The sequence below is a fragment of the Vanellus vanellus genome, assembly GCF_965231255.1.
Source record: "Vanellus vanellus genome assembly, chromosome: 1".
NCBI lineage: Eukaryota > Metazoa > Chordata > Aves > Charadriiformes > Charadriidae > Vanellus > Vanellus vanellus.
The window spans coordinates 12,926,570-12,942,948 of NC_138905.1; the positions used below are offsets into that span (position 1 = coordinate 12,926,570).

Here is a 16,379-nt window from a genome sequence, read left to right on the forward strand (position 1 = left end):
CCTTGGCCATCGGTGGCCAAATGTATTAGTAATCTTTCACATTCCTCTGGTCTTACATGGAGATTCATTACTGAATGAAGCTGTGATGACTCATAATCTGTTGACATCTGATGTGGTCTGGTAGGAATGCTGGGAGGAACTGGCCGGAGTGGTGAATTAGTCTTGTTCTATGGCTGACATCTCCTAAATTTGGTAAATAATCAGCCTGGGGCCAGCACATGACTCCTATTAGCATTCTGTACCTGGATTAAGGCTTACAGTAAGCGCGTTAAGCATGATGTACGTTTGCCATAGTTGAGTTTTTATGTAAACAAAGCTCTAGAAATGGCAGGAAAGTCACTCTCCGTAGGGGAGCGGCCACTGGCATGGCTGCGTGGTCAGCTTTTGGGGTGGAGAAATCACTGCCATATTTCAACACACAGTTGCACAGTTTACCAGACATGCCATGCTTAGGTAAATAATAAGTAATTATGTTCTTACTCCAAAGTTCTAATTACTGTATAGGGACCAAATTATTCCCATGTGGCACAAAGAATTATGGATATGAGCAGTTCTGAATTTTCTTTGTTTTCAGCAACCGTGAGTTCTTTTGTAAGTCTGTCCTGTACTGCTTAGTGCACAGGCTTGTATTAGGTCAGATTTTGGAATATAGTGTCTTTCACTGCAGGAAATAAGTAGCATAGAAGGAACTTAGAATTTCAGGAAAATTGAGGCTTACAGGACAAAGTACTGTTTTATACTGCAGACTGGAAGACAGCAGATGAATAATTGACTGGACGCTGAGATTCAGGTCCAGTTTCACGCCCACATCTTTTTTGTGGGTAACGTAGCTTTTAAAAAAAAATGAAATCGCTTAAATGCTGTGCAGACTGAGTTCACACCATACTGATTATAGTCTGTCTACTTAGATGATAAGCTCCTTAAGATACAAGCTTTTTCTTCACACAGCAGCTACCATTATGGGGCTTTGATCTCAGGGGGTTTTTGTGCGAGCGGTGTGGTACAGTCCGTAATGATATCTGAATAGCAGGACCACTTAGTAAAACTCCTTCCTTCCATGACACCATAAAATACTTTTTGATGGAAGTCGTCTATATATAGAACTGTGAAGTGTTTAAAAATGAGCTCAGAAACTGTCCTGTGTGGGTACGGAGTGTCCCCATTTATTTTCTTTTCAACTGGAATACACCTGGTTGGTTTAGCCTCAGTTGATTTACGCTTTTTTTTTCCTGTGACTGAATCTTTATTTCGTAACATATATTCATTTTAGAAAGTAAATATAACTGTTTAATTACAGTTTGTAATTCAGTACTTTATTCTTGACTATATATCAGAAGTTACATAGATGATAACAGTGGTAGGATGCTAAAAGGTATGGCTAATTATCTACACTGTTTCTAAAATGCAGTTTTCTAAATGGATAATTTATTAGCAGCACTTCAAAGCATTCTTTTTGAAAGAAAAACTAAATCTTCTCACGAAGGCTGTCTCCCACCAAAAATGCCTATCAAATTTAAATTTGCTATGTCAGTGAATCAAAAGAATATACTCTTAATCTGAACACCCAGAATTTTAGGAAAGCCATGAGAGCTAAGGGTACATACAATATTTGAGAACTGGTCCTTAATTAGAAGTTTTTATATCCAAAGTTTCTTTCTTGGATAGACTGCTCTCCTGCTGTGATTTGTTTTTTAACACATAGCAAATTGCTCATATACAATCTTTATTTTACTCTAATATATTTAAAATAATTTAAAAAGAAAAGGACTATATAGTTTGTTTTAAAACTATTGATGTTTTTTTTAGATATAAAAATAATGAGGCAGATGAAATTAATTTATTTCTCTTAGGCACCCTCTGTGGTTTCTCCTTCAATGGATAAGCCTTACATTGTGTAATCCGTGCTTAAGCAATCACAGCTGCATAGTTCAGCGCCTATATAGAGTAAAAAGTTCTGTTAATGTGCTGCTCTACAGCAGGTATCTCACCCCTGGATCACTGGCAAGTAGTATTTAATTTTGGGGCAACATGTGGGAAATTGGTGGAGTTAAAACCTTGTTCTCACTTTTCTTATCTGTAGGGACCTCTCCTGCTCCCATCGAAGCGAAGTCACTCACTTAACTTCAAGCAGAATGTGTTTGGCTGTTCCTAGCTTTTAGTGCCTCATTGTATTTTTTTTTATTCTGGAGAGTAGTAAACAAACTTTGGAAACAGTAATCACAAAAAAATCCCACATTTTTTAATTCTTCTGTGAATTAGTTAGGTATTTCCATCTGCCAGATTAAAAAGTGGAAATAGACCTAACGGATAAATTTGATACATCAAGAAAGAGTTCAAATTACCAAAAATTGGTGGACAGCATCTGTGCCATTGTACTGGTGCCTCTGAGGGAAAAGAGGCTCTAATGGTGAAGGAACTGCCATACACTTTTTCTGTGAAAGGAAGAAAAAAAGCCCTTTGTAATAGTAGAATTGTTGTAGTTTGTGATTATCCAAAGTTGTACAAGAGGTGGGATTTTTAGGGGCTGATTGTCAGACAATTATTATACCTATTTAAAAAAAAAAAAAGCGTTAGCCAATTCTTTGGGCACACAGATTCTTCCTCAGATCTGGTTTCTTCTTTTATATATGTACACATATATATATTTAGCATAGAAAGCAAAAGTCTTCCTGCATATATTGAACTTTTCAGTTTCTTCTTTGTTCTTCTAGTGAAATGAGAACAACCTCATACTCAATAAAAGGAAAGCCAGTATGTGAAGAAAAATGCCCACCCCTCTCTCTCTCTAAGATTCACATCGCAGAGGGTCTTGAGATTTCTCGGTTTCTCAGAGCTGTGTAAGGTTTGGGAGCTTTTAATTCCATATAATGAAACTCATTGCAGTATGAAGTCATCCAAAGAGGCATTGTGTTTGCACTTCAAGAGGAAGGGTTTTGTGTTCTGTAAAATATGAAGAAATTATTTAGCGATTCAAGGTAGTGAAAGAGCAGCCAATTAGTTGCTGTGTAAGCTGACTGTGTGGATGGTGTCTGGAGAGAATTCCCACTCTGTCTGCACCTGCATTGCAGTAGTACCTAGACATATATTTTTTTAATTGCTTTCCTCTGAAAGTCCCCTTTGGTCACTACAGAAGGCAGGATTCCAGATGATACAGGCAATTGATACAATTTGGTATGATAGATGTTTTACACTTCGGTGAGTATAAGTAGTGGAAAAATACGAGAAAATGAATGATACAAAGAAAAAACCTAACAAAATTCCTAAAAAATACACAAACTCAACGTAGCGTGTGACCAGTCGAATGTAGACAAGAAAGAGTCCAGCTGTACAAAACAGAAGTGTCCCTTGTGATGAGGGATGAGCAATGCGTATCGGGTGCGCTACTTAATTTGAGAACAATCATTCTATTTTTGGACTGTTGTGACCAACTATTGCACAGTACCCACTAGGGAAGGCTATTACAGTACTACCCATTATTTCAGCTATACTTAACATTCTACCAGCATTTACATGATAAATCTATTTCTAAAGGCTGCAACGAGGCAGTAAACGTTCATTCAGCAACAAAGACAGCTGCGATTAGCCATTTAAAAATTTAGAAATAGAAGCAGAAGTTCATGCAAACAGCTTTGGATTCTGGCACTTGTATACAGGAGCTAAAAAGGTACAAGCACTGCAGGGGTGGGCCATGCCTCTGGCGTGGGTTTGTACAGAACATAGAGCAGTGGCTCGCTCTACCCTATTCTGCAAGAAAGTTGCGGAGTTGCCTTCAAGACCTGAAAATGCTGATTATCCTAATGCTCTGAGCCATTTGAAGTCCCACCTGGAGTGCCATGAGTGATGTCTGACGACCAAGTAGGTGGTTTGAAAGACCAAAATTGCCTGGAAGAGCCTAATTTCTATGAGGCTGAAAGATTGGTGCCATCACGCTCCCCCCTCTACCCTCACATCTCTTGCTGGTCGTCTTCAACACCTCGCTTGGTACAGGCAACTCAGTGTGAACTTGTCCCAAAGGACACCCGTGTCTCTACATGGGAAGAGTACACCTGGTACCACAACTTTGACAAAGCCTCATTTGTGCAATGAACTCATTGCCTGGGAATATCCCAGCAGATGGGGCACCGGTGCTACAATAAGGTAGCAAAGCTGGAGGAGGTTGCAGCGTGGTTAAGCTGCCCTTGCTCACGGGCTTCTATGCTGAGTATAAGGTTTTATAGAACTCACTGGTGTTCCCATTCAGTTCATGCTTTTTTTGTCAGGCTCTCTGTGGCATGAAGAACAATGCTCAGCTCTCTGGAGAGGACAGAAGTGAAATATCTGGTATATCCCCATAGGTTCAGACCTTCTCTCACCTCTGGTAAGCTTGCAGTGGACTGAGACATGCAGTAGTCAGGATCATGCCACCGGTGTGAGGGACCAAGCTCTCTCCAGAAACAGTCAGATCTTTCTTGACATGATCCTCATCCTGAAATAGGCACCACTTATGCCTGAAACACTCCAGCCTGTAGTCTTTGCCTTGGGACAGCCAGTCCTCCTCTTCCTCCTTCTGCCAGCAGGCCCCAGCTCACAGACAGGACTCAACAGTTCTTCTGGCCATCACCACTTGGCAGTTGGCTATGAGCCCTCTGAGTGAATCGTACACATCTGCCAGCTGATGTGGAGGAGGGCTTGTTCCAGGCACCCAGCCCAGATCCTGCAGAAGAAAATTTTTCCTTCCTCCTACTGGACAGCAAGCAGGATTCAGACATTGGTGAGTCTGTTTTGGGGTCTCATGTGTTTGGGAAAGGGAGGATAAGTTGAGGTACCTCTAGGTAATTTTAAAGGGAACAGCTCTGAAGCTGTAGTCACATATAGCAAGGCAGGGACAAGGACAAGCTGAGCTTGAAGAAGGACTGGGAAGAACTGCAAAAGAACTGGGTCTTTTGCATGATCTGGACCTAGCACCTTGCAAGTGTCTTTCCTAAGAGGAAGAGCAGGTTGTTTAGACTGTCTAGAACAAAATGTATCTGCTCAGCTACTGCCTGTGTGAGAGTCTGACCCATCTCTGGTCAGAACAGTCAGTTAGGAGTGACAGCCTTGTCCTTTGCTTTCTTCACAGAGTCATCAGGCAAAGTAGCTCAGTGCGCTGGATTTTCCTGTGTCCCACTGCCTCTCCAGCAGAAGTCCAGGCTGCAGAGGGCACACCAACTGTGTAACATCCCAGATCTGCCTGCAGTAGGCATGTACAATTGCCACCAGACCATAACAAAGCTCACCAGGAGGGCAGATGAGCAGGACTCAAAGCTGCAGCAGGACCATGTAGAGCGGAGGTTTGGTGCAGCTGGGAGCCCCTGGTGTGGAACTACCTGGTGGTGCACGAGGAGTTCCTGGCACTACTTCTTCCAGGCGTGAGAGCTCGACTGCCAGTTTTCTGGGGATCTCTGTAACCACCTATCATGTGGAGACAGCCAGGCATCCCACACCACTTCCAAGCAGAGAAAGTGTTTATGGTGCCTGGTCTGCCAGCTGACTTTGTGAGCTTTTGTATTCCCAAGGCTGGGAAGTCCACTCAAATGGTTGCGTTGATGAGTGATGCAGCTTTGGAGGGGGCAACTACAAATTCATCAATACCAGTAATGGTGTCATGGTTTGGGCACATTTGGGACAAGTGGGATTTTTGTAGCCTTTGGTGGGAATGAAGGTTGTCTCTTTTTAAAGCTTTTTGTTGTTGCTGTTGTTGCTGGCTTTGGCATTTGGAGGAGATGCTCTGTCACAGACTGGTAATTCTAATGTAATGAGTGGACAGACTCACAGACCATTATTTTAGTACAGAGGAGACCAGAAAGCTTCATATTTTGTTTAGCGCATTTCAACAGACATATGATGCTGCTATAGATATACTTTTAAAATCAGGTTACCCTTGAGAACATGCAATATTTTTGTTCTCTTGCGCTCTGTCATCAGCCAGAGGGATAAACCCTGAAGAGAGCCACTCGGTGTACGTGATTTGTCTGAACTGAAGGCCTCTCTCACTAAGCATGGCCAGTTTCCCAGTCCTGTGTGGCAGGACTGGGCCTGATCTCAACTAGTCCTAGTGAACAAGGGTAGCCTGTATGAAAATTTATGTATGGGACAATTCTACTTGTGGGCTCCGAGTGTGCTGGCTGCAACAAGAACAGCTGTCCCGTTTTGAGATGTCTTCTCTTTTTGCTTGTCAGTGTCCTGTTGTGGTAGGTAACCCACAGAGTTAAATATTGGTAGGCTTTCAGGCCTACGCCTTGCCAGCGACTTTTCTATATAAGGTTAATACAGTTGCCGTGCACTTGTCAAAACGGAAAACAAATGTGATAACAAATAAAGGTTTTTTTTGCACTGTACAGTATGTGACTGTTCTCTGTACTCAGTGTCCTTGGAGAAGACTCTTAGCCTTATGATTGCCTCGGCCGTCCTATGGAGTTTAAATGCCACTTGTCCCAGGGTCGGAGGACAGTTTTGGGATGAACTGTTCATTTACAGAGACAAATGGGGAATTTGGCATGGACTGGAAGGACGTGACTCCGCGGCAAAGCTGCTGTACTGAGGAAGGAGGCAAATGTTGGCAAACGCGCGACGGGTATTTTCTGGGCAAACCTGTGGACTTGGCAGGCATCTGGGACATTTGCTGCTGCTCCTTATGTTGAGTGCTGAGCAGTTCTGTAGTTCCCCACAACCCTTGGGATTGATCAAGCTTTCCTAATTTGTAGCTACAGAGTTCAAACAAGAACAAGTTATTTTCCTACACACACAAAAAAAATGCTTTGGATGAGCAGACATAGGGAAAACTGACACTGATTAACTCTTAACAAAGCTGCTGTCCATTTTCATGGCAGATAGAGGAAGAACGAGATGCTGTCTCCAAGTCTTCTCCAGACAGTGATAGTCTGTATCTGGCTGTATCAGAAAGAAAAATTGCAAAAAAATCAGGGGAAGAACTGTTTAAAAGTCCAAACCAGGAGTTTGAAAGATTGGAAAAAAGGTGAGCCTGAAGTTGCAAAATAAAGCTGATGCACTGTGCTGGCCTGGGGCGATCTTGGTGGTGGCCAGGAGGTTTTGCAGATCACCCTTGTTTGCAGGTGCTTTGTTACCAGAGCTGTGTCCAGGGTTGCTGCTGGGCCAGGACTGGAGCACCTCATCCTCAGACAGCTCCAACATGATTTTTATGGGGTTCCCATTGCCTTTGCGTCAAGCCCACCTCAGAGGCACTGTGTGCCAGCAGCAGCTGATGACTGTTGGAAACTCCTGGGCACTGTGGTCACTGGAAAGGATCATATATGTTGCATGTGGCATCAGAGAATAGATAGCTTTACAAGTGATGAAGGCACGTACTTCCACTCTCAGATAGTGGGAGTTTCGGTTCTGTGGCAGGAGCAAGGAACCAGCGTGTCCCAGGAGGTACATGCTGGAGCTCTGAACGTGTGACAAGTACATGGTTTTACCTGTGGAGATCGTATGTCACTGTGGAGATTTCTGAAGCCTGAACGTGTGATGGGACTATATCCCTTATCATTGTAATGATCATGTATTTCCTCCAGTAGCGTTGAAGGGGAAAATATATCACATTTGGACCCTTGCTTGTTATCGTGTCTCCTGGCTGTGCACATCTGCAGTGGGGAATTACAATCAGTGCAGCAGTGGCCTCGCAAGCCTGACAGATCTGCTGACAATGTAAGAGTTTAGAAACCCTTAAAATAAACCCAGCGCCTGTCACTGCAACGCTGATGATTGCACTTTTCCATTTGCCTGGCCCTCCTTGGAGCCTTTAGCTCCCTCCTGCTTTTACTGAACCTTGCAAGTATCCACCAGTCCCAGCATGGTGATGCAACGAGATCGGTGTGAGGGCAGGAGGGCGCTGACAAACTGAGCCCCTCTCAGTGGGTGACGCGATTACTGGTGGAACGGGTAGATGCTAAGAGAGCTGGCTGGAGAATATTGAACTGTGGAGTCTCTGGGCATCCTGAAAGTCTCCCCTCCTCGATGTGGTACTGAGATGAAGAACCCAAGGCCAATAACAGAGACACAAGTGGGCAGTTGCAACCTGCAGCTCTCCTCTAAGGTCCTTGGGAGGTTGTACCTACCAGCGCAGAGCCGGTCCCGGCCATTCACCCCTGGTGTTTTATTGGGCTCTTTAATAATTCAGGTTTAGTAACAGTGGTGGCAATTTTAGAGAATTATGTAGATGGTACGTTTTGTGACCTTTTCTGCGTCAGATTTCTTAAGGCAAAGGGATCACATCGAGCACCGCCTCACCTATGTTTTGGGCACTGAGCAAAACATTTACCCATCCTGTTGCGGTTGTGCATGGTTCATATGTCTGGAGGGAATAAATGAAGCCCTGTGCTGTCCCGGGAGGGAGAAGGAAGTTGTGGATTCTCTCTGGGGATTCAGTATGCAGTTTACAGTCCTGAGTCTTTCAAGTTTTGAGAATAATCCTGAGGTGCGTAGGGCCAAAATGGAGCTGGAAGAGATTCAGCTGGGATGGGGGGAGATGTCAGCTGAATGTTCTCAAGGTGTTGAGTTAGACCCAGCTTTTCCCATTTCTGGTTAAATGCCTTAAACATTACTTTATGTTAAATATTTAATACTTGCCTATATATTAAAGATGAGTAGTGGCCAGGTCTTTTCTTCCTTTGAAAGAAAGTGGCTCTGTCTTTTCAGCTGGACTGAGCGTGGTACCTTGGGGGCATAGTAGGCAACCTTAGAGGAAGCGAACAAATTAGACGCCCGTAGGGATGTAAGCGCATGAGTCTGAATTATTGCCAGCATAGGCACTGGCTAATTCTGCTGAGGCAGCATGGTGGTGACTTTAGATGCGTGCAGTCTAGAGACTTCTAGATGCTGTTTTGGTTTCCTGGTGTAAAGTAAGATGCCTGGGAGATCTCAGGAGGCTGTGCCGTTAAATAAGGTTTCCGTGGCTTGTTCACTTGGATTTATTGAATTGCCTGCCTGTAGAGAGTAGCACTCCTGTACTTGACAAAAGGAGTTTTGAGGACAGACTGTTAATAACTCTTGAGTGTTTACGTAGACCCTTCCTTATTAATGTCTTCTTAAATGTAAGAGTGTCCAAAGAGTTATTTGGTTTTTATAGATGATTATAGAAATGTACTTACAGAAAACATTGGTAGGGGGCCAACCCTGAGATCTTTGTGTAGCGTGGCTGTAGTATCAGACCAATATTTTTTTTTCAGAAGAGAAGGAATAAATTCTGACCAAATTTGTACAAGATAATTACAATGAAAATAGCAAAAAAATCTTGGGCCTAAATACAAGGATAGTGATATTTTACAGAGCTAATGACTGTTCTTTACAGCTAATTTTTCTAATCAAAATCTAGACTCAGAATGGGAAAAAGGGGACAAAACCCAGCCCTGGACACTGGTACACACAAACCAAAAACTAACATGTAGGTTAAAATTCCTTGTTCTGCTCAGTAATACAATAGTCTGGATCTGCTGTGTTTCTCTGTGTAAATGCCCTTTGGAAAGTACCTAATATGGTTCAGATAATTTACTGCAACAGTTCTCATAATTTGCTGTGTAAATATTCTGTCTGGAAATTTCCATACAAGGTAGTTTAGCTGCAACCATGAGGAATTAGGGAGTAAGGAGTTTATACCTCTAGTTTGTAAGAAGTTTATGAACTATAATAGAATCTTAATCAGACTCTATAAACCAGAGTGCTTGAAAGTGAGACAGATTTTCCCTTCTTTTAGATGCCCCAACTAAACCCACCTTAGGCAGCCTCAAGGCACAGCATGAAATGGGAACTGCCTCAGGTATTGAGTTATATTCCCTTTTAAAACATGTCCATAAAGAGCGCTATAGAAGATCCTGCATTTGTGCTAGAAAGGAAAAGCTGTCCAAAGGTAAGGCTCCGTGGGAGGTCTTACCTAGGGTACGCTCAGAGACAAAGCTTCCACCTCACTACTCAGTGACCCTGATGCTATCGGGTGGTGAGTGCCTTCAAGTTCCTTGCCAGCGGGAGAAGACTTACACCTCTCAAGATCAGGCCTTTGGTCTTTGGTGTTTGCACACTTGTGCTGTCGGTACGTGTGCAATGGGATGGGTGCTTATGCTGGTGCCAAAAGACTGACACTGCAGGTGTCCTGGAAGTACTCGGGATAGAGGCCGAAGGAGCTTTTGCTTTGCTGGCGGGGTGGGAAAAGCTTTAGAGCGTCTCTGGTATTTCCCTTTGAGATATCATACTAATAATTATGGCTTTCTGTTTCTTTCCGCACTTAACATTTTCTAGCTTGCAGCTGAGTCACTGGGGAGTCTCTTGGAGACTGGAGACTCCTCCCCCCATCGCTTCTTCTCTCAAAGAAGAGAATTCGTAGCCTCCGGTCACCCCAAGTGTCGTGATGCCCCCAGTCCCCCGGAGCCTCGTGTGCTGCCGCGCGGACCCCGCGGGCCCCAGCCCTGGCCGGCGGCGCCCCCCTGGCCCCTGCCCCGGGGGTCCGGGCTCTGCCGCTTGCCCAGGTACCCGTGCCCCACACAGGGACTGGAGGGGGCGGTCACTGTATTGAGTCGATATTCTCTGCACTGTTCCGCTCAAGATTTCTGTTCTAATGTGTTCTCCTCTTCGAAAGGCCGGTTAGTGAGTCTGGCAATTCCCATTACTAATTCAGTGGCTTTAAACAAATACCAGGGAACTACTGAGACTTTTCTCAAGGGAGAGCATACCTCAGCACTGAAAAAGATAAATGGCATATTTTTCCCTTTTGGTATTTTCTTTGCTGAATATACCGGTGCATTTATATAATCACAGAGCCTACATTAAATGTATTTTTGTTAATTTTTCTATTTTGGTTTGTTTGTTTGTTTGTTTTTTAACCTGTTAAAAAATCTGTTACTGGAAACAAGAAGTACCTCTGGACTATAACTAGCATGATCGTAGTTTTGTCGGTTAAGTGTGGATGTCTATATGCAATGTTTTCATGTGCCTTGAACTCAAACAAGAAGGTTACTTGCATTAGTGTGTGTATTTCATGGTCTTTCAGAATTAAATGGAGAAGACAGCCTTTCAGGAAGCCTTAATGCCTTTCCATATGGAGGCAGCGCCTTGTTTTGCACATGATGTTTGATTTCTTTTCAGTTATGAAATTTCTTACCGTCTGGTGTACGTTCCTTTATTCTTTTTTTTTTTTTTTTTTTTTTTTATAAAGGAGCAGAATTAAGCTTATTATATAAAGGGCACAGTTCTTTAACTCATAGTTGTGTAAAACTCCCCGGACAGAGAATTTTTTTTTTATTTGCTCAATGGAGCTTGATGTATTTATAATGCTGGAACTTTTCTTGTTCAGTGGGAGACATTGTATATACAATTATTTTGTAACAGGAGAACAGATTGCTATATGAAATTGGAAAAATTTGCTGGAAGGTTGGTTTCTGTCCTTAGAATAATAATATAGAACTATAGATTGGTATAGGATAAGAATAGCAGAGTATGAAACAGAATAATACTATCAGGAATACTTTTTTTGTGTGTGTGCTGGGTGTTATTAGCTAGACCTTCTCTGGTCTATAAAATAAATTAGAATTAATAAACATAAATGAAGTTGAACTGTAAGGTTAAATTGAAAGACTCATGTCAGATGTACTGAATCTTAATTTGATTGAGGTCACCCCTTCCCTCTGTCAGGGGATTTGATTTCCTCAACCTTAAAGAACTGGCTGGGGTTCAGATGCTGGGACTCAAAATAAAATTTAGTGAACTAAAATCCTTAGAGGCTACGAACCCACCAACCTGGACAGCAATCCAGCAAACTTACTTTCCAGAACTGCACAACCTAGTCAGCATCTCCTTTCCCAGCCTGAAAGCTTCCTGGATTCCTGTCATGAGGAGATAAGCACTTACCTCCTGCCTAGACTGTATTTGCAATTGGATTTAAGGAGGGAATCATTTATACCTCAGCTGGGTCCCCTGAGAAGCCCCAGACAGTGAAGAATTTAAATGACTGTTTCAGGCTGAATGCCCGTCCGTCCTTCCATGGTCTCTAACAGCACCCAAACCACTCAGCTCCTGTGACACGTAAGGGTAAGGGCTGCATCAAGGCTGCTGCCGTGACAGATCAGCATTTCTTCTAGTACGTCCCTAAATATAGCTCGTGGTGGAGTGATATTAGCCATGAAGGGAATCCCTCTCTCTCTGTGCTGCTGTTCGTGGAGGAGGTTTCACCCTACATGAAATGAGGACAGACAGTGTTGCCAGAGTCAGGATGAACATTCGGGCGCTGGTGTTGATCCTTTGGGTTTGAGTTACCTGCTGAGAGAGTGGGCAATGCGGAGCAGAGCCATTTTTGCCTTTCTCCTGTTACTCAGCAGTATCCTTTAGAATCTGTGCAAAATCAGTGTTAACATACCGGTGGACTCAATACTGCATTCCCTGTAGCTCTCAACCCGAGGTGCACTACACCTTTGCCCGTAGGAGTCATCCTGTGATAAAGCTTGAAAAAGAGCTTCTCTGTGCCAAGGATCTTTTCCTTTTTGATGTTGCTGGTCTCGTTATTGGTGATTAACCTCTGTGTACAACATACCACAATCCCCTCATAATTCAGCTGAATTTTGTGTTTTCCTAGTACTTCATCTCCTGTGGTATGAATATTCAATTGTTGGCATGACTGTAAGCATTGAACCAGTTTCTTAAGTGACAGAAATAGGCTACGGTGCCTCAGCAATTCAATACCAGGAATTGCACTTCAGTGCCCATATTACTTCAAAATGTCCTGTCTATATAAACTAGCAACATAAAGCTCTTTTTAATTTATATTTAACATAAGAAATGTTAGCAGATACGTCTCTCCTACAAGAGATGGAGAAGAGGAGCTTGCTTTCATCAGGCTGCTTCCAAAGGTTCTTAATAAAACTCAGTGACTCCAGCTTTGAATCTGGTGGCACATGTATGTAATGTTAACAAAACCAGCAAGGATACAGACCATTATTGTTACTTTAGTAGAAAATTAGAAAGGTTTGACCCAGCCGAGCAATGTTCTCAAGGTGCTGAGCACCCTTAACTTCCAGGAACTTGAACAAACTTGAAAGCACTGAATTAACTAAAATGACCTGGCATGCATTAATCAAGACACCCCATAAGCCATTCAGCAGAGTAAAACTGAGCAGTATTGAAGTGGTCACGTATCACTGTGTAAGATAGTGCTCTAACTCTCAACAGGAAAGTCATGTATCTGGGGTAGTACATGATGATTTCTTGCTTGATGGATGAGTGACCTGCAGGATGATGAAATAAGTGGTGAAAAAGGCTTTAATTTGAGCTGCTTTTAGAAAACTTATATTTTTTTGATGAGCAACATGCATTATTTAGTTAATTGCTACTTTAGTCCTTTTTATGGGTACTAATTATGGTAGTTTGAAAAGCGTGTTGGAAAGAAATGTATATCCTGTTCATCATTGCCATGTGCACTCTAGCATGGGAAGATTAGGACAAATACACCTTTTTAGGTCAGAAGCCACTGTGAGAATTCTGCGGCTGTTGAAAGAATCACAGAGTTTCAGAGTTGGAGGGGACCTCTAGAGATCATCTAGCCCAACTCCCCTGCTAAAGCAGGATTGCCCAGAGCACATTACTCAGGACTGCATCCAGGCGGGTCTTGAAAATCTCCAGGGAAGGGGACTCCACAGCCTCCCTGGGCAGCCTGTGCCACTGCTCTGTCACCTGAACCGTAAAGAAGTTTTTCCGTGTATTTGAACGGAACTTCCTGTGTTCTAACTTGTGCCCATTGCCCCTCGTCCTGTCACTGGGAACCATTGACAAGAGCCTGGCTCCATCCTCCTTCAACCCACCCTTGAGATACTTGTACGCCATAATAAGGTCTCCCCTCAGCCTTCTCTTCGCCAGGCTGAAGAGTCCCAGCTCTCTCAGCCTTTCCTCATAAGGGAGATGCTCCAAGCCCTTAATCATCTTAGTTGCCCTTCGCTGGACTCGCTCCAGCAGTTCCCTGTCCCTCTTGAACTGGGGAGCCCAAAACTGGACACAGTATTCCAGTTGTGGCCTCACCAGTGCGGAGTAGAGGGGGAGAATGACCTCCTTCGACCTACTGGCCACAATCCTCCCTATGCAGCCCAGGATTCCATTGGCCTTCCTGGCAACAAGGGCACATTGCTGGGCCATGGATAATTTACTGTCTACAAGAAGGTGATTTGTTTCTGAGAAAAAGATGATCTGTACTCACCGAGTCAATGAGAGCTGACTCACGATTATGTAGCAAATAGCTGCTGCACTTTAAGGTACGATCAGCCCTGTAATAGAAATGTCAGACGAATTGTATCATCTGCCCACACCTTCAGTCACGCCAGTAAAAAACTGCCATTGTAGCTCAAACCCACTTTTATCAATGTGCTGCAGGCACTTGGAGAGAAGCTGAGTTACAGTGGGGTTGAATCAGTCCAGACGGCGTAGGAGGAGGGCTGGGACATCTTTGGCAACAGATCTTGGGCTTTGGAACTCCGTCCCAGAAGAGGGCACAAAGTCCATCTCAAGTTAGGAACAGGATACACGTTTTTAACAGCATTATACTCCTAGCTGTGTTTGACAGTATATATGCATGCTAATATACAGCCCGAAGGAACAGGAAAATGTGTTTTTTTCTCTTGCGGAAGTCATACTGCTTTATAATTTTGTTTGTTGCTTATGTATGTGCTTCATCACTGGGTTAGCGTTTGGATGATCCAAGCTTTTCACTTAGGTGTAAAAACAGACGCATGCAGAAGCTTGTGGGGGCTCTGCGTGTCAGAGTATCCCAGGCTCCTGCCTGCTCCCCCCGTATTTCTGCAGCTCCTGTGTGTTGTTGGGTTTAGGCAGCAGCTCTTGAAGCAGCATCCATGGCTCTGGGTCCACCCGGGACTTCCTCCCAGCAGACCAACCTGCCAGGTAGATACAGAGCGTGTGGCCAGATGTGCTTGGAGCATGAAATCCCTAATGGTCCCAAGACACCCAGGAGTTAACAGGCAGGAGTGGCTCTACGTGACTGCTCGTTTGCAGCTGTATAGGCATAGTCAGGGACTTTAAGAGGAAACACTCCGTTTTTGGATTGGTTCCCTGAATTTTCCATCAGTTCCTAAGGAGTTAGAGCTGTACCTGCAAAGGGCGAAGGAATTTGTCTCTTCGGAAGCTTTGCTGAGCCACATAGTGGAATAATCTCTGACATTTTTGTTAAGCTGTGTTTTTTTTATGGGCAAAGAGATTATAAATTCTTATTAAAAGGAGAATCATGTAAAAATGGAGATTACATTGGGGATAGTATGTCCAAAATTCCGCATGCTCGTCAATGATAAATTATATTATTTAACATATCAGAAGCTCAGTGAATCAATACTTTAAGAGGATGCCTAGAACTAGTAAGTTCTAGAAATTAACGAAAGCACATAGAAAATGGAATTTAAAACTCAATAAAAAAAGGAATGTATTTTAAAAGAAAAACAAGAGGATGCAGGGTAGTTTATGTATTTAGTACATGCTTTTCCCCATGAGACAAGTATTTCTATGAGTGAACAGGAGAATTTTCTGATTATGGTCACTTCCGTAATTAATTTCAATTTAGTTATCTTAAAATATGTCAAGAGGAGATGCGTTGCACCCATTCCTTCTAATGTTGGTAGGACTAGAAAGGAGACTGCATTTCACATACTGAAGAATGCCACTTCGGAGACTAACATTGAGTCTGATGCCTTTTCACATACTAGAAAAGAGAACAGAAGCTACTGGTAGTGTTTCCCCACATACTTTCAGGTGTTGTTGTTAGAGAGCCTCTGGCAGAAGTCATGCTGGCTATAAAAAATTGGTACACGGACTTAGCTCTTTGCATCACAAGCAGCAGAAGTTTTTGACATTTCTTGTCATCTACACCAGACATGCCTTCACCAGGTATTAAAAATTAACCTAATCCTGCAGCTGAGTCTCCTGGGAGTTTGTATGCCTTTGGGAGTTCTGCAGTGGCAAAGGAAAAAAAAAAAAAAAAAAAAGTCAGGGAAAAACAACAACAACAGAAAGCAACCAGCCTTGACTGAGCAATCAGTTTCTCTCCCTCTAAGACTGGGGGAAGCTTCCAGTTCGCTTTATTACCGGGCTTGGAAGCAAAGTCCCTGCACTAGCAGCTCGCAGCTCAGCCTGCTGCTCTGCAGGCTGTGCTTTACCTTCATCAAAATTCTTTCAGGGAACATGAAGCTCCAGGAGCCTGTCGTACCCTCAAGACTCTGCAGGTTGGGGCTCCTTCCCTTTGACACTTTTCCCCAGAACTCCTCAGGCCGGCAGGGACTCTTTGCTAGATTTTCTGGTGTCTGCTCTGTACGATGGTCGCGGATCTGGCTGCTTGCCTCTGAAGCTTTCTCTGCAAGACAGAATTTCACTGT

General features: G+C 43.4%; 1 protein-coding gene across 2 annotated transcripts in view; it reads left to right on the forward strand.

Moving 5' to 3' along the window:
- MAGI2 (membrane associated guanylate kinase, WW and PDZ domain containing 2) overlaps positions 1-16,379 on the forward strand; it is a gene marked incomplete at both ends in the record, with an annotated part of 783,510 nt that overhangs the window by 35,675 nt on the left and 731,456 nt on the right. The window lies entirely within an intron of this gene.